The 18,158-nt window shown below is 55.5% G+C and overlaps 1 protein-coding gene across 1 annotated transcript in view; it reads right to left on the bottom strand.

Moving 5' to 3' along the window:
• PAK4 (p21 (RAC1) activated kinase 4) overlaps positions 1-17,536 on the bottom strand; it is a 45,236-nt gene extending 27,700 nt beyond the window's left edge. The window contains 1 exon segment of the mRNA XM_045891482.3: positions 17,378-17,536. The gene's annotated coding sequence lies outside the window, so the exon portion shown is untranslated.
• Between the last annotated feature and the right edge of the window lie 622 nt (positions 17,537-18,158).

Here is an 18,158-nt window from a genome sequence, read left to right as displayed (position 1 = left end):
ATTATGGTTGTGAAGATTGTTCTGTAACACATCACATTCTTGAAATGCAGGATTATAAAAATGGAGAACGGGTAGACGAGTGGTTGCTGGGAGTTGGGGACATGCCAGGGAGGGGATGTGGCTATAAAAAGGCATCAGAAAGGATCCTTGTGATGGAATGTTCTGTATCTTGACTGTATCAATGTCATTATCCTAGTTGTGGTCTCATACTCACTAGAGTTTTGCAAGATGTCACCACGGAAGAAACAGGGGCTTTCTCTGTGTTATTTTTTAAACTGCCAGTGAATCTATGGTTATCTCGAAATAGAAAGTTTCACTTAAAATATTAATAATTTATGAAACACACTAGACCCTTCCCCACCTTTTAGCCTTTGAACACGCTATTCGCTCTCCCTGGAACACCATTCCGTACACTAACTCTTGCTCCTCTTTCAGCCCTCGGCTCAGCTGTCTCCTCTTCCAGGAAGGTTTCCCTGATTTCCTAGGCCCAGTCCTCTGGGCGTCTTCCACCACAGTGGTGACAGTGGTCTGTACTCTCCCTGAGGTCACTCTGGGCTGTCATGACTGGTGCTGTGTCTGTCTGTCTCCATCACTGGACCGCAAGTTCCCTGAGGGAAGACCATGGGCTGACAGGTCACCAGCCCTTCTTGGGCAGGGCCGGAGGCAGACAAGATACTCAGTAAGCATCTACAGAATGAATGAGTGAATGGCAATAAGGACAGTAATATCCACAGCTAGCACTCATGATGAGGTTTCTAAGTGCCACTCCCTTTTAAGTGCCCTACATGGATGAAATAACCTTTATACAATCCTGTTTATCATGGGGAAACTGAGGCCCACAGGGGGAAGCTACCACATGCCAAAGGTCACCCAGTGAGTAGGTGGCAGAGCTGGGGAGCAGCCCCAGGCCTCCGCACCCAGAGCCTTTGCTAGTACTCTCCATCCCGAGGGCCTCTCCGCAAAAGGCCGGATGAGCCTGGCTAACAGGGGAAGCAGAGGGGTCCAGGGGGCAGGCCAGAGAAGAGATCATCCGGCCCCCGGCCCCTATCCGTTCCCACACGGAGGGACAGGCGGACCCAGGATGATACCAGAGGCCCCTTTATCCCTTACAGGTGCTCGGGGAAGACCCCGTACATGTCAAGGGCCTGTGACTGAATCCCATCTGGCGACCAGAGAAGCCAGCAGTGCCCTCCACGGACAGAAAATGCCCACTGTCACATGAGGCAGTGGTTTCGACCCCCCCAGAGTGCTCTCCTGACACCCCACCAGGGCAGGGCTGCTTTCATCTGGCTACTGGGTGGGGGCAGCTCTGACCCACACTGGGGAACATTCCTAGGGGCACGGGACTTTGTTTATCCACCTGGAGAAACTTCAAAATATTGAGAGCAAGTGACAGCCAAGTGCTGGCGGTCCGGCACCATCACGCTCGGTTTTAAAAGCTGCAGAGCAACGTGGGAGCCGGGAACTGTGGGGGGTGGGGGGCAGTAAGAGGGAGCGAGGCACGCATACATGCATGTGGGCACTGAGGGCTCGAACCAGGGCAGGAGTGTCTAAGGGGGGGGGGGGTCCGTCGGGTGACTGTGTCCCCCTGGGGGCATCGGATATCTCGCACAAAAATAGAGGCGACAATTAAAAGGAAGAAAAGGGGGGTTGAATTTATTTGCCAAGGCTAGAAAGAGCACACGAAGGAGGGGGCTTTTGGGGTGCTGGTGATGCCTGTCTTCTTGATCTGAGTGGTCGTAAGATGGCATATGTTTGATCGTGATAATTATTCATGAAACCGAACAGGGAGTTACGTACATTCTCCACGCATGTCCTATTTGAGACTCGCGTGCAGCAAACACCAGGGGCAGTGATTGACAGCTGGGAGCTTAGTCTCTACGCACGTGTACCTTCAATCTCTCTCTTTTGAGCCCTCTCTCTTTCTCTCTCAACACACAAATGCACAACATACACACGCACACACACCCGAAAGCTGTAAACTGCTACCATAATCAGAACAGCAGTCCTCCCTGGCCCCTTGCAGCTCTTGGCCTGTTTCCTGCCAGGGAGACAGGCCTGGAAGCAGCCGGCCCTGGAGCCCTCCGAGGCGGCCACAACTCCACGTCTCTCCACATCCCGGGCACTCTTGTGTCCTGTGGGAATCACACTCTTCAGGGAGCCTGTCTGGCCATGGGAACATACCTATCCACGGTGTCCCTGCCCCAACCCGCCCTGGGGCACCAGCAGCCCGTTCACACAGAGGGGGAGGAGTTCTTTAAGATTTAAAGCACCCCCAAGGCAGGGGCAGCCCCTGGCTGGCTCATCTGGGTCAGATGCTAGAGACGCAGCTACAGAGCGTTCTGTTTGGGCACCACGCTAGGGCCAAACAAGGCAGCAAGCAGGGTGCTGTGGACACCCCCAGGCTGCAGAGGAGGAGAGTAAGGCTCAGAGCGGGGAGGTGCCAGCCCAAGGTCACAGTGTCTATCAGAGCCAGGAGTCCGCCGTAGGTCTGACCCGGGCCCAATCCACTCACTAAACCATGCTCTTCTCTCGCTCGTTCATGCGCTCCACGACTGTATTGTGTGCTCACTGCGTGCCAGGCACAGTTTCAGGCACTGGGGACAGAGCAGGAAATGAGAGAGCCCCCCCCTTCCCCGAGCTGACATTCCCGTGGGGGAGAGGAGACAAAACCCAAGTCAAGAAACGAGTATGCAACTATGCAACAAGAGGGAGAGGACAGGGAAGGGCCCCGAGGGGGCTGGCGCCGGAGCCGGGCCGTGAGGAAGCCACGTGGCGAGCCAGGGAAGCATGTTCAGGGTAGAGGGAAGGGCCACCGCAAAGGCCCAAGGACCGAAGCCGGCCTGACACGTGCCAGAATGTGCACGGAGGCCAGCGTGGCCAGAAGGGAAAAGTGGTGAAGCTGAGGTCAAAGAGGCCTGCGCTAAATGCAGAGGATGAGTGGCTTGTAGAGCAGGCACCAGGCATCACGCCCTTTTCTGTAGGGTCTCCGTCCGCCCGAGTCCTGACCACAGCCCTCCGGGGGAGCTGTCGCCCCCATCGCGTTCCAGAGGGGGAAGCGAGGCCAAGGACACAGCCAGGGTAGGAGGGTGGCTCCGTGCCTCAAGATAACCACCAGGCCAGCTGAAGCGGGCACAGTCAAGGATGGGGCAGCTGGGGGGCAGAGAGGGCTCTCGGCCGGGAGCCCAGGAGCCCAGCAAAGCAGGAGCCCAAAGCTGTGCACGCCTACGAAAGACGGTTTGTGGAAGCTGGAGGCTAACACCCAGCCCCTGGCTCCCAGGCCCCCGCAGTTCCTGACCCTCGGTCCTCAGGCCCCTCTGCTCGATCTGGTACCAGTCTGACCATAAGCAAGGGAAGAATTTTTTTTTCCCATCTACTCAATTTTCTTAACTTAATGTAATTTATTTTATTTTATCTTACTTTAAGTTTTATTTTTTTCAGTAATTTTGACACCCCACGTGGGGCTCGAACTCACAACCCCAAGAGCAAGAGTAGCATGCTCCACTGATGGAGCCGGCCAGGCGCCCCCTAAATTTATTTTAAAAGTGACCCAGGCACTAATGTTGACCTGAAGTTCACACATAGAGCACCACCAGTGAAAGAAACAGAACCCGAATATAATCAAGCCCCTAGACCTAAGTCCCAATTTACAGGAAGCGCAGGGGACAGAGAAACAAGTCGAATGACACCACAAGGATTCATCGGCTGGATCCAGACTCTGGAAAACTCAAGGGGACAAAGGATGAGGGTCTTTGGCAGATACACAAGGCAAACAGCAAGCACACAAAAGCGCCGATGCGAGAAATCCTATAGACTATGGAAGATTTAAGGGACCTGTCAACCAAACGCAAAGCGCAGACTTTGTCTGGATTCCAAATCAAACAAACACATTGAAAAAGGATGATAAGACAATTGGGGGGAAATGTGAGGATCTTAAGGAATCACCAGTTCTTTTTTTCCTGTGACAATAGTATTGTGGGGTTTGTTTTCTTGGACTGTTTAATCTCTTAGAGGAGAAAAATCTGAAAAATTGATGGCTCAAGTATATGATGTATGGGAACTGCTTTGAAATAACCAGGGAGGTGGGGCTTGGGTTACAGATGAAAAAGCCTGGTCATCATTGGTAATTGCGGGACATCGGGGACAGTGATGGGGACAGGGGACGTGGGGAAGGCATGAGACCATTCTCCCGAGCATGAGTGACCACTTCCATTATACAAAGGTTTTAAACATTCTGCAAAAGGAAATGTGAACTGATCATAACAGCGAAGAATTACAGATCGCTCACTGGGTGAATCTTTGTTACTGAATCCCAAACACGTGTCCTGCCTCTAATAACTGTAACAGTGGTCACGGTCAAGGCGACCATAATGACATAACGATGGCAGCGCTGTGCTGAGCGTCACACATGCCACTGACTCACTCACTCCTCCCAGCTACCAGGGAGGCGGGAGGACCCCCGTCTCCTCCTGCTCCAGATGTGGAAACCAAGGCTGAGAAATCTGGGGCTCCAGGCCTGGCCTGAGGCCACAGAGAGGCTCTGTCAGAGCTGGAGAGGCCCAATGGGGAGCTTTGCCCCGAGGCGATGCGGGAGAGGTGGCCAGTGAGCCCAGGACTCATTCCCCCTCCTTCCCCTCGAATAGTAAAGCCTCCTGCAACAGTCACATCTTAGCATGAGCCTCTGCCAAAATTAAACCTTCGGCCACCCCACGGGAGCCCGAAATGGTAACCGGCCACAGATGACACTGTGGGCCCACAGAAGGATCTTGGGTCACAGGCTCCGTCATGTCAGGGTCCGCCTGCCTGGGCAGTCCTCCCTCAAGGTCGCAAAGCCGGTCCCAGTATCCCTGAATGTCAGTGGGACGCGTGCCCCCCCACCCGTCCCCCACTCCAGGTGCCAGCAGAAGCGAGGGAGGCTGGCAAGGTGACATCGCATTCTTCCCATCCCCGTCCTGGGCCTGTGGGAACCATCTCCCTCCGTGGCTTCAGCGGGATCCTGGCTAACAGGGGAAGCCAGGGAAGCTTTGACCGGCGGAGGAGGGAAGCAGAAATTAAGGGCGGGAAAGAGGGAGCGAGACAGAAAGCAGAGACATGGAGAGAAAGAGGAGGAGAGGACGGAGACAGACAAGGCGGCCTGCCAGGAGCCTGGAGGACCGAGGCATGGAAGGCAGGACAGCGGCAGAGGCTGCAGCGCCCATGGAAGCCTCTGGACCTCTGCGGCCTCGTCTGTAACTCGACTATGTGCTTGTGGGGATGACGTGGCTCAATCACGCTATGTCAGGAGCCTAGGAAAGTACCCCAAACACTGCAAAAGTGAACATATTTGCTATCATTTCTGGAGGCCAGTGGCTCTCATCCCAGCTAGTCACACTGGGAGCTTAAAGAAAAAAACCAAAAAAACCCCAAATAATGCTCAAACCCCATAGCCAGAGACTGGGATTCAAATGGTCTAGGCTTGGGGTACTGTATGGTTGCCCCCACCACGGGCAGGGGCAGGGGCAGTGCCCAGGAGGCCCCCTCTACCCCTCTGCCCGCCCACCCTCCCCCACCTTGGGCCTCGGGGAGTCTGGGGCCTGCTGAGGAATGCAAGGAATGAAGCTGGGCCTGGCACAGCCATCTCCGGGTCCCCTCCCCCTTCCAGAACTCCCAGGAGCCCATTCTGTGTCTGGTCCAGGCAGAAGCCTCCCCTGGGAAGGCATCAGCTAGCACGAGATCTCCCAGCCCTGAATCCCCGCTCCCAGCCTTCTCCTTGGCGTGCCAGGCCTGAACCCCTTCTCTTCTTGGGTCCCCTCCAATTCAAATGCTGGACCACAGGGCCCGGCCCAGGGGTCCCCATCACTGAGTGCTTATCAGTGGTGGAGTGAGTGACCCTGACAGCCGACAAGGAGCCCACAGAGCTTATCACCTGCTTGGGTGGGCAGGGGTGACCTGAGAAGGCTTCCCAGAAGGGGTGACCTTTAGGTCAAGACACAAAGAACACACGAGAGGAGAGCACTTAACAAAGGTCAGGAAGGCTAAAGTGCAAGCAGACAGGGGCAGGGCCTGGTCCAGCAGGGGAGGGACCAAGTTGGGCCCTCTCTCAGGCAGTAGGGGACGTGGATGGATTTCAAGCAGAGAAGCGCCACCCCCCCTGCCCGCCGCCCCGCCTACCCCCATGTGCTGACTTCAGCCACACCTGCTGGTTCCCCGCCCCCCTGTCTTCTTTTATGGGGATGGAGAAGACCAGCTGGCCCCCAGACAGTGCCAGGGGATCCCCCGGTCCTGCCACCCCCGCGGGGTAGGGCCGGGCCCTGGCTCCTTCCTGCCACGCTGTGAGGAGACCCTACCAGAGCTGCTTCCCGCAGCCCTGAGCCTGTTCCCCGATAATTAAACCGTAAGCTGATTAGTCAAGGAAAACCTTTAATTAGCCCTTGAAATCATTCAGGAAAATTACAACCTCCTCTCCGGGCACCCTGCCCACCCTCTGCCAGGGACTAGGAGTGGTGCCAGGGAGGAAGCAGGGTTGGGGGAGGTAGGGGGCTCCTGGCCCTAATGTGACCCTTACCCAGCAAAGGCCAAACCTAGGATGCAAGGTGCCTCATGGGAAGGGCAGGCACAGACTCCCCCGGCGACATCACAAACTACCTCAGAATAAATCCACCAAAAAGTGGGCAAGGACGGTGCTGGAAAAGTGTGGCACTCTCCTGACACACATCAGAGAAGACAAATGGAGAGACAGACCACATTCATGGACTGGGAGACTCAATGTCGTGTCTGTGTCTGTGACAAGATGCATGTCTAATATTTAAATAGAATTCAAAGAGCCAAGAATAGCCAAGACACTCTTGAAGGAGAACAAGTAGGAGTGCTTGCTCTCCCCAAGATCAAAACTTCTTATCAACGACAGAAATGAGGGCTGGGTGGTAGTATGCAGGAACAGGCCAGAAGAGCAAGAGAAAGGGACAGGGCATCCGGCAACAGACTCACTTACACAGACACATGATTTATGGTAAGAGTGACCGTGGAGAAAAGTCAGTCTGTTTTTAGTAAATGGTCCTTGGATGATGGGGGATCCAGGCAAAAAATATGAAACTGGATGCCTACCTCACACACCACACACACACACACACACACACACACACACAAATTCCAGGACGAAGAAAGGTGAGAAGCAGAATTCTAAAACTCTAAAGGATATGAGTGATATATTTGACCATATTAAAATTAAGTGCTTCTGTTCATCAAAAGATACCATAAAGAAAGCAAAAAGATGAACAGCAGGCCGGGAGAATTATAGCATCTTCGAAACAAAGGCTCTCATCCAGAACCGAGGATTTACCTCGAAGAAGTAACAAATAAAAATGCAGACAGCCAGATGGGAAACAGGCAAGTGACATGAATGGGCTCTTCACAAGAGAGGAGCTCCAGACATTCCAGGGGACAGGTGAAAAGCTGCTCCACCTGACAGGCCACGAGGGAAATGCAAATCCGCACCTGGAGGAGCTAAGGCCAGATCTGCTCAGCACCAGTTTGCAGGATGGGCTAGCACTCACCACGAGTGCCACCCTTCTCCCCGTCTGTGAAATGGGCCGAATGGTCATAGCCACCTTCTGGGGTCCCTGGAAGGACTGAGCAGACGCAGGGGAGTGCTACGCGGGGCACTGGGCCTGGCACAGAGCAAACCTTCAATTAGTTTTCCCTATTAATCAGCCTAAGGAATACTCAGTCCCCAGACCCGAGGTCATGTCAGGCCTTGCCCTGCCTCGGAGCAGGGATGCCCCAGAAGGCTGAGAGTCCAAGAGACAGACGCTAAATGGGTAGCAACTAGAGCTGTTTATCCACCAACCGTTGGGTCCCTGGAGGCCACAAAGGGCCAGGCACTCCAGAGCATATGTAGGAGAAAAACAAAAATAATCACGTTCATATTTATACCCCAGGCACTGGCCTTAAGTATGTTAGGAGCAGAGCTTCAGAGATGCCCTAGAACACCTGAATGGCCTCAATTCTAGAGAAGAACAAGCGAGACGTGGAGAGGCCCCGAGTGGCCGTCTGCGTTCAAATCCAGACCGACCACAGAGCCGATAGGGATGTGAGCCACCCTTTGGTTCCTCAGAGGTCCCCGCGCTCTCCCCTCCCCTCCCCTCCCCTCCCTCAGCCAACTCCTGCTCACCCTTCCAGTGGCATTCCCTCCTCACTCGGGGCAGATCCCCCACCATGCACTGCGGCAGGGTGTACTCAGAGCTTATCATTCCTTCCAGAACCCTCACATTCGGTCCGCCAGCGTTTACTGAGCCACCCCGGCACATACACATCAAGCTGGGGACACAGTAGGGGTCCCCACAAGCAAGGAACACAGTAAGGGTCCCCCGCCACCACCCCCCAACCCATGAAGCCAAGTTATGAGACGCAGGGAGGACAAGAAGCCAACTGACCCACAAATCATAGTGTAATGTAAGTAGTAATGATGAGTGCCACAAAGAAACTCAAGCCCGGGAAGGTGGAAGAGGGAAAGAGTGGCAGGTCCCAGACGAAGCGCGTGAACCAAAGGCCCTGAGGCAGGACCCGGCCTGGAATATTCCAGGAACAGCATGGCAGGAGAGGAGTGGAAGCTCGCAGGAAAGCTGGGCCAGGATCTCATGACGCCCCCCCCCCCCCCCAGAGATGAAGCCACAGGAGGGTCCCCAGCAGGGCGGTGATGCGATCTGACCCCAGCTCCCTCTAGCTTCATGTGAGGACAGACTGCGGGGGCAGGGGGCGCAACGGGGAAGTGGGGAGGCAGTCCAGGTGGGAGACGAGGGTGGCTTAAGTAGGGGCTGCCAAGGAGGAAGAGTGAAAGGTGCCAGGTTCTGCTCTGCAGGTAGAGCAGGTGGCTTTCCTGCCATCGTGACTGTGAAGGAAGGAGACGAGAGGAGTCAGGATGCCACCAGACTCCTGGCCCAATCGATCAATCGATCGAGAGGATGGATGGGGCGCCTGTTAATGAGACAGGGTCATGGAGGGGGGCCGGGGGGGGGGGAGATGGGGGCTTGGGAGTCCGACTTATTTTACCTGTCTGCGTGTGGATCTGGGACCAGGGTCTGGGTCTCCTGCCTGACGGAGCTCACAAAGGGCCTCCCGTGGGGCCGGGGCTAGCTTCCCTGGAGAATTCCCTGGAGAAATGTGTGCACGCCCGCCCGCATGCCGGGGGCAGACGTGTTCAAGGGCATTGACACCCAGACAGCAGGAGACAGAGAGATCAGCTCTGGGTTGTTCTCACACTAGAAGAGTACACAGCAACGAGGGGGAACGAACTATGGACATGCTCAACCACATGGCTGGACCCCACAGACCAGGGATGAAAGAAGCCGGCCGCTAACAAGACGTGCGGGGGGACCCATTTCTGTGAAGTTCAAAAGCACGCAAGGTGGCATTCTGTAATTCAGGGATGCACGCCTGGCAGGGACTCTCCAGAAAGGCAGGGACACAGTGAACCCCCAAGGTCAGGGGAGTGATCGCTACCGGGGTTGTGATGGTGACGGGGGCGCTCCTAGGGTGCAGAGTTCGGTCTTCCCCCAAGTGTGGAGAGGTGTTTTTTCATCTCATAATGATGTTAAACTGACATGTGCACTTAGGCCCATTTCCAGAGGCACGTTACGCTTTGCAATTACTAAAGGTTTAAAAGTAGAAGAATCATAAATGTACGTAACTATATATACACAGCACAGCATCTCAGAGTCAGATCATCTGGGGCCAGGCTGCTGTGGAAGATTTAGGGGAAGGCCCCCGTGGGCAGCAGAGGAGGGGTCCCCAGGGAGGGAGGAGGCAGAAGTGCCTGGGGGGGTCCTCACCTGAGGGAGATATGCTGAAGAGCCCTGCCTTCTGGCCATGTCCTACTTTGTCCCCATTCCTCGCATGGACCGTGGAGGGGAAGGAAGGGGAGGGCAGGAGGGGAGCAGGAGGAGGGCGGGAGGAGGCCCAGGATAGCAGGCTGCTTCCCGTCGTGTGGGAGTGGCTGGAACCAGCCTGGGGAAGCCAGGCCCAAACGCAGCACAATGCTGCTTTATCAATGCTGCTTTATCGGGAGTTTCCAGGGCCAGGCCGGGCACCTGGGAGTGGAAGCGGGGAGGGCCTGGGAGGGAGCGCGCTGTCTGGGGACCCCGCCGGCGCCCCCACCTGTCAGGCTGCTCCCCTCCAAAGCCCGGAAGGAAGACACAATGGAGGGGGGGCCTTCTAATCCCTCAGGCTTAGTCTGGGGGTGGTGGCAGAGGGAGTGACCCCAGGCAAGTCTCCCAGGTTCACAATCTCCTCCCCTATGAAAGGGGAATCATAGTTAACACCTACATCTTGGGGTGCTGGGGGCGTCCAATAAGTTAGCTCACAGGAAGCACTAGAACGAGGCCTGTTAATAGTAATGATACAGCACAAGGCTAAGAGTATTGGCCCGAGCAGCTAACAGTCTTTGAGCATTTACTATGCATTTTGCTTGATGATGATGAATTTATAGCCTCAGAACAACCCTGAGGAGGCACCATTATCATCTCCACTATGTAGATAAAGACACCAAAGCACAGAGCAGTTAAGGGACTCTTCTGGGACCACACAGCAGGTAGTGGTGAGGCCGGCTCCAGAGCCCAAGCCCTCCGCCTCCACGGTGTCACACAAGTTAGGAACTCCAGACTGGAGCCACGCAGGCCTGGGTTCCAGGCCTGGAGCTGCCCCTTATTTGCTGAGGGATTTCCAGCCCGTGTCTCGGTTTCTCCTTCTCAGGGAAAGTAAAAAGTACCACAGATAGACAGCTCCCGGGAAAGGAAGCCCAGGTGGCTTTCAACAAACACAAAGATGCTCCACTTTACTCACTTTAAAATCAGAACCACGGCGAGAACCTTAGCTGACTGGCAAAGGCCAAGGCATCAGCTACCAGCCCAAGCACAGGGCCAGCACGTGAGAAAGCCCCGGGGGCCATCAGACACTGGGCTGGGGCGCAAACAGGCTCACGCTCTCGGGCAGGCCTGCACATTACTGGCCGAGCTACCGGGGCGCACATCTCAGACCCCCGAGCCCACGTCCAGAGCTGCGCCCAGAGCTGCGCTCCCATGCGCGTGCGGCCCTGTTCCGAGGAGGGACAGACCCGAAGGGCCTGAAGAGCCATCAGCGAGAACACACGTGGGTCAGGGATGGCACACGGCCACAGAAAGCCCAAGGAAGCATTTCCGGGTCCAGACACAGAACTGAAGAGTGAAACCTGCAAGGCTGCGTCCCGTTGTGTGGGAGTGGGAACGCAAGGCTGAGAACGCAAACGTGGGACGTCGGCTCCATCTGGGTAGAAACAAAAGGGGGCAGAACACATGCAGGGACACATATCCTAAGACAGAAGAGACGCCGGGAACAATGGCTGTCTCGGGGAAGGGGACGGGCGGCCAGGCTGGGAAAAGGATTTCCTCGTGGCCGTATACCCTTCTGTGCTGTGCGTGATTATTATTTAGGGGAATAGGTAATGCGTGCGCACGGAGCAAAAAATGTGCCTTCCTGAAATGAAAATGCTGGAAAAGAGAAATGAGGTTAATGGCACCTCCTGCTCAGGGTCTCTGGACAGAGCCACTGTGCCGATGCGCATCCAGCACACATCTGGCGCCTGGCGGGCCGCAAGCTGCAGGTGAGTCCAGTATCACTAGAGGCTGGGAGCCCGCGAAGGGGAGGCTGGAGCCCAGAGGGGACAGGGCGCGAGGAAGGAAACGGAAATTGTTAAAATTGTTGAATTATAAATTGTTACAAGCTTACTTTGTGCCAAGCCACTCGGGGAGCTCTTCACCACACGATCTACGATCCTCCCAACAGCCCATTTAACAGGTGAGGAATGTGAGGACCATGGAGGCTCCGGTTCCTCCCCAGGCGCCCCAGCTAGGGGGTCAGGGACCAGTGTGGACTGCGTGGCCCCCGCAGAGAAGTCACCATTGCCCCTGAGGATGGCGGCAGCACCCGGGGAAAGGCAGGGCAGGACCAGAGGGCCCCGGGACACAGGCTGCCGTGAGTGGTAGCTTCTGTCACATCTGCTGTCACTGGCTCCCCTGGGACCTGGGAAAGCTCCCCTCTGACCCTCCTTGCTCCCCCCGCCCCCGACACCTTCCTGTGGGCCCAGGCATCTGGCAGAAAACAAGCCCCAGCCCCGGAAAGGGTGGCGGGGGCGGGAAGGGTCCCATTTCCCTGGCCGTGACTTGGAAGGAGGCTGCTTCCTGCTGGCAGCAACTGTGGCCGCCTGGCTCGGGTGATGGGATAAACAGCTGCTGGGGACACCCCGACCGGCGTCTGGCCAGGAAGTCTGGTTTACTGCAGGCCAGCAGGACAAGGAGGGGTGAGGCCGTGGAGAAGAAAGAGAAAGGGTTGTGGGGGGCCCTGAGGGAGGTAGGGACCCAGTGCCCAGAAATACCCCAGGTTGAACTGACCTCCAAGGAGCTTCCATCTAAAGAGGAGCCTGGGTAAGAACCAACTGGCCAGGAAGTGGCCTTGTCTTATTCAAACAACTTCCAAATCACTGGAGGGCAGCCACCACAGGTGGTGACTCTATAGTCCGAAGGCCTGGAGTTCAAGTCCTACCTCTGCCACTCACCTGCTGTGTAACCTTAGGCACGTCACGTACCTCTGTGGGACTCAGTTTTCTCATCTCTGAAATGGGGATAACAACAGTACCTACCTTGTAGGTTGTTGTGGAGCTCAAATGGGTTAATACGGGTAAAGTAAGGGCACCTGGGTGGTGCAGTCGGTTAAGCGTCCCAGTCTCGATTTCGGCTCAGGTCAAGATCTTGGGGTCGTGAGATTGAGTCTCATATTGGGCGTGGGGCCTGCTTAAGATTCTCTCTCTCCCTCTCCCTCTGGCCCTCACCCCCACGTACGCACATGCTCTCTCAAATAAAAATAAAATCTTTAAAAAATGTATATGGGTGAAGTCCTCACAATCTTGGCAGCACACAGATCCCTCCTCCATCGTGGGCCCCCTCATCCTATCCACCCTCATCTCCTGCTTGGACCCTTACAGCAGCCTCCCTGTGGTCTCCCTGCTGCTGCACCCCAGGATCCACTCCCCACAGGGCAACATGAGTAATCCTTATTAAAGGGAAATAGAGGGGCGCCTGGGTGGCTCAGTTGGTTAAGCGACTGCCTTCGGCTCAGGTCATGATCCCGGAGTCCTGGGATCGAGTCCCGCATCGGGCTCCCCGCTCGGCAGGGAGTCTGCTTCTCCCTCTGGCCCTCCCCCCTCTCATGTGCTCTCTCTCATTCTCTCTGTCTCAAATAAATAAATAAAATCTTTAAAAATAAAAAAATAAAAAAAATAAAGGGAAATAGATATTGCTTAAAGCCTTCCAATGAGTCCCCATTACACACTGAATGCAATCCACACTCCTTACCTCCGCCTGTCAGCCTCTGGTACATCTGCCACATCGTCCCCACCTTCCTGATCTTGCTGCCTCCTCTGCCACTTGGGCCTCCTTGATGGTACCTGATCATCCCAAGCTCATTCGGACCTCAGGACCTTTGCACTTCCCGTACCCACTACCCGCTCTATTCTTTCCACCTCCTTTCTTAGGCCTGGCTCACTCTTTCTCATCGGTCAGATGTCTCCTTCTCCAGAAAGCCCTCACTGACTTCCCAGGCTGGTCAGGGGCCTCCTTTGGATTCCTACAATCCCTGTGCCTCCCGTATCCTAGCCCTGATGCTTCTCTTTGTGCTTCCTCATCCCAGCGCTGACACTCTGGGCTGTCACTGTCTCAGGATGGGTCTGTCTTCCTTTGTATACTAAAATCCATGCAGGCAGGGCTAGGGCTGTGTGGGTCGCCAGTGGGACCAGTGGTCACACACAAAGAGTGTAACAAGGCTCTGTCCCTCCCTTTCCACACTTCACCTCCTTCCTGCCCCCTTCCTGAGGAGGTTCAAGTCAGTACAGTCTCCTTTCCCACCGTCAGCCCTGAGAGATGCCTCCCAAGGAGAGCTGGATCAAAGCTGTGGTCACTGTCCTGGATGTCCTAGAGGGCGAAAGGCTAGGTGTGGGGGCTCGGTGGGTGTCAGGCCCCTGCTAGGCCCATCATGTGAACCATCTCCCCAGCTGTTCCCAGCCAGCCCAGGGGGCCATAAACCCACCATCTCATGGCTGAGTAAAGCACTTCAGCAAGGGCCACAAACTTGCCCCAAAGCAGGACATGGAGTGAAGGGAACCCTCAAGCCCTGTGGGAAAGCAGACTGGTACAACTGCTTAGGAGAACAATTTGGAAAGCCCAGCATGTCCACGGTGAGCCACAAGCTCAAGAGAGACTCTGGCCAGAGTAGACAAGGAAACGTGTTCTAGAATGTTCGATTCGGCGTTGTCACTGTCCCAGTGGGAAACCATCCCAATGTCCACCAACAGGTGAACAGGTGACTCCTATGTGGCACAATCACAAGAAGAAACACTCACAACAGAGACAATGAATCCTAGAGTCACACACACGTCCTTGCAGAGAGAAACGCACACTCGAATGTTGAGCAGAAAAGAGCAGGTTGTTCACCGGGACGTCAGTTACATCAGCCGTCAAACTGTAAAACAGTGGTGGTCCAGCCTGGCTGGCCACTGGAACCACATACTGAGGCCCGCCCCACCCCCAACCGAGTGAATCCAAGTCAGACTCTCCCAGGCTGGCTTGGGCCTCGGCAGTTTTGAAAGCTCTCCGGGTGACTGCAGCGGGGAGCCGGGATCCAGAGCTGCGGCTCTATAATCTGTGATACATTCAAGGGTAATAACAGCAGGAAGACCTGCAGAGAGACGCTAACCAGCGGATCAGATGCATGAGCTTTTGGCTGGGTTGCATCTGATCCGGTGCTGGGGCAAGGAGCTGGCAGAGAGGCTGGGGGGGGGGGGGCACTGAACGCCATCCACCCTGCGAGTCCCGTCCCAGGCCGGATGCTGGAGGCGTGGGGGTTCTCTTAATTGAAGGCTTTACTTTTCCCCCTAATCTAAAATGTATCCTAAGGAACAAAACTGGAGAGTTAAGAAATCACTTGCCTAAGGTCCCACAGCTGGGGACAGGGTAGGGACCTGAATTCGGGTCTCCGATGCCAAAGCCCTAACCCTCCTTATCTGCGCCAAGCCGGGGATGCTGAGCAAGCTGGAACCACGGGGGCAGGAGGTTGGGCCGGCCTCACAGGACTGGCTGGCAGTGTGCCCACCTGGTGACCCTGCCAGAGCCGGAAGGGGGTGGCGTGGCTGCCTGAGAACCAGGAGGCAGGTGGAGAGGGGCCCTCCTCCACCTCTGAGGTCTTCCCCGGGTGGCGGCGGCAGCAGGACTAATGGCAACACAGCACGGAGCCAGGGCCGGGGCCACGCGCTTTCTGCTCTGCGTCCCCCCAGCCATGCCATGAGGTGGTCACTATCATTTCCGTTTTGCAGAGGAAGAAGCGGAGGCCCCGGAGGTTAAGCGACTCACCCACGGTCTCACAGCCCGTGGGTGATGGAGCTGGGTCTGCACCAGTCCCCAGCGCTGCTCCACAGCCCCTGATCCACTGCTCCCCCACCCCCAGGCCGGGCACCCTAGGGGTCCAGATGCAGCCGTGTATCGCTGGCTGGGGGTCTGGTTCCAGTCTGCTCCCACCAAGGGACACCGAGAGCCCCTGGAAGCCCAGGGGTTCTGCGTCTTGTCCGCTGGGGCAGTCCCAGCACCGAGCACAGCGTCCAACGTTCAGCCACCAACCACCAAGCACCCTCCACCGGCCACGCAGTGCTTCAGGGAGGATTCAGGGAAGGAACAACATGGAGAAATTCTATGCTGTGTGGGGCCCACATTCTTCGGGGGGGGGGGGGGCAGACAACACAGGGTGCCCTGACAAACAAGATAAGCACAGAGCAAAGGCCTGGGGAGAAAACCAGATAGGGAGATAAAGAGCGTGTGAGGGACAGTGAGAGGCAGGTGGTGCTGGTAGAGCTGCACGTGGGTGACCGTGAGTAAGGGGGGGAGGGGCAGGGAAAGGATTCCAGGCAGAGGGAACAGGAAGGTCAAAGACCTGGAGGGTGGCATATGCCTACAGAGTTGAAGAACAGCAAACAGGCCGGGGGGTTGGAGCTTGAGAAGGGACCGGGAGAGCCGTAGGAAATGAGGTGGGAGCGATCTGGGACCACCATGAGAGCTCCGGGTTTTAAGAGAACACTAGGCTTTGTACTGGATCCCACTCAGGGACATCCTCCCCAGTCAGAAACCCATCAGACTCACTTGGACTCTGGGCCACCCACAAACACCCCACTCCCATAGATCCATGAGAACTTCTCTTCCCAGATCACACCCTTCCAGGGAGCCCAGAGACCATCCATTCCAGTCCAAGGAGTGGCTTGGCCTTGCCCAGCCCCCTGCTTCCAGGAACAATCTTCAACAATCTACAATGTAACAACTGGGGGCAGGAGCTCTGGAATCAGTCAGACCCAGCTTGGTAACTGCCTCTGTTACTCAGCAGATGCTACCCGAGCCTCAGTTTTCCTGTCTGTAAAGTGGGTCTACTCAGTACCCACTTCACAAACTTATGGTATAATGAAACAAGACCGCTGAGCACAGTGTTAGCCCTCATTAAATATTAGTCAAAACTGTGATTATTTGAGAGGCAAGAGAGCATAGTACATCTCTGGGCGCAGAACTCGAGTCTGAATCCCAACCCCACAACTTAGTCATTAGATGATCCTGGGCAGATCACCTGGGCTCTTAATAACAGTGCCAACCCCATAAGGTTGTAGTGAGGATTAAATATATGGAAAGCATCTAAATGACCTGGCACATAGTGATTTATGAGTGTTTGCTATTATTTTCACTATTTGTGGGAGGAGGCTCCCCTTTACCCGGCCAGGAAGCACCTCTGATCTCTCTCTCTCTCTCTCTCTCTCTCTCTGGCATCCCTCCCGTCCTCCCCAGCAATGTCTCCCACTAAGGTTTTAACTATTGACCCTCAGGTACATCATCTGTCGGATTCTGACCTTTGCCCCCGCCCCACATTTGACCCCTTAAAAAGGTGCCCCCCAACCTAAAGCTCATGCCTCTGATCCGCTGGTTGCTGCCGTAAACCTCCAAACTACCGCCCCCATGGTTGTGATCTCCGACTCTGGTAAGCGCACCCTCCCTTCAAATGATTAATTTTGACCCCCATTTTCTGACACTCGCCCCGACCCCCTCGAACGGGCCCCCACTTCAAATTTCGAACTTTGTGGTCCCCTTCGCCACGCCTCCTTCGCTAGTTTGACCTCTGACCTCCTCTACACCACCCTCCCCAGCAGCACTGACTCCCGACCTCTCCGAGGCGACCCTTCCCTCCTCGAGTGAACTTTGACCCCAACGGCCCCGCCCCCTACTTGCGTAAAAGCTCTCCCACCGCCATCGCCCGGCCCACCCCAATCCCCTGGCCTGACCGCTGATCCTACCGGCTCGGCGCTGCGGTCGCTCGCGGCCTAGCTGCTCGACCCGGAATTCTGAACCCTCACACCGCCCTCAACTCTCTTGCGCCGCCGCCACCGCGGCCACTGCCGCCGCCATGTTAAATCCCCAACGAACATCCGGGGCTTTCCCCCTTCACCGCCCACCAGTCCCCATAGCAACGGGGCTGACCGGGCAGGGGGCAGGGCCCGCTCAGGGGCGGAGCTGGGCCACGGGCAGAGCCCGCTCCAGCCTCTGATTGGTGCAGATTGCCCAATTGGAGACCTTCGGGCAGAAAATGCCAAGCGGGGATTGGAAAATTTGGAAAGCGTGCGGAGAAGCTGGCTCCCCGCCCAATCGGGTTCTTAAAGGGGAAAGGACTATACTCGTGTAAAGGTCCCACCTTACACCAAATCACGGTTACGTGCCACACACCTGGCCAAATGCTTTCCTTGCATTGTCTCACTAAATACTAAAACCTCATCGTATTATTAATACGCATTTTACAGACAAAGAAACTGAGGCTCAAAGGGGTGAACTAGCTGCCTCAGAATTACAGGAAGTAGATAATGAGTTTTGAGTCTGTCTGAGTCCAGGAACTTGACCTGCAACCAAGACACTATTTGATCTTAATCTTTTCTGTAAGTTTTTAAAAAGTAATTAATTTATAAAAAAAAAAAAAAAGGAAAATACCCGAAAACAACAATAACGAAATCCATAAACGAAACCCGGACATCCTCTCCTATGATTTCACTCGCTGGGCCCCAGCTACCTTGCTCTTCCAGAAAA

This window comes from Mirounga angustirostris, unplaced genomic scaffold (assembly GCF_029215605.1).
Source record: "Mirounga angustirostris isolate CCGP_5_RB_7025 unplaced genomic scaffold, mMirAng1.0.hap1 SCAF_16, whole genome shotgun sequence".
Taxonomy (NCBI): Eukaryota; Metazoa; Chordata; class Mammalia; order Carnivora; family Phocidae; genus Mirounga; species Mirounga angustirostris.
This window is presented reverse-complemented; position numbering and strand designations above follow the sequence as displayed.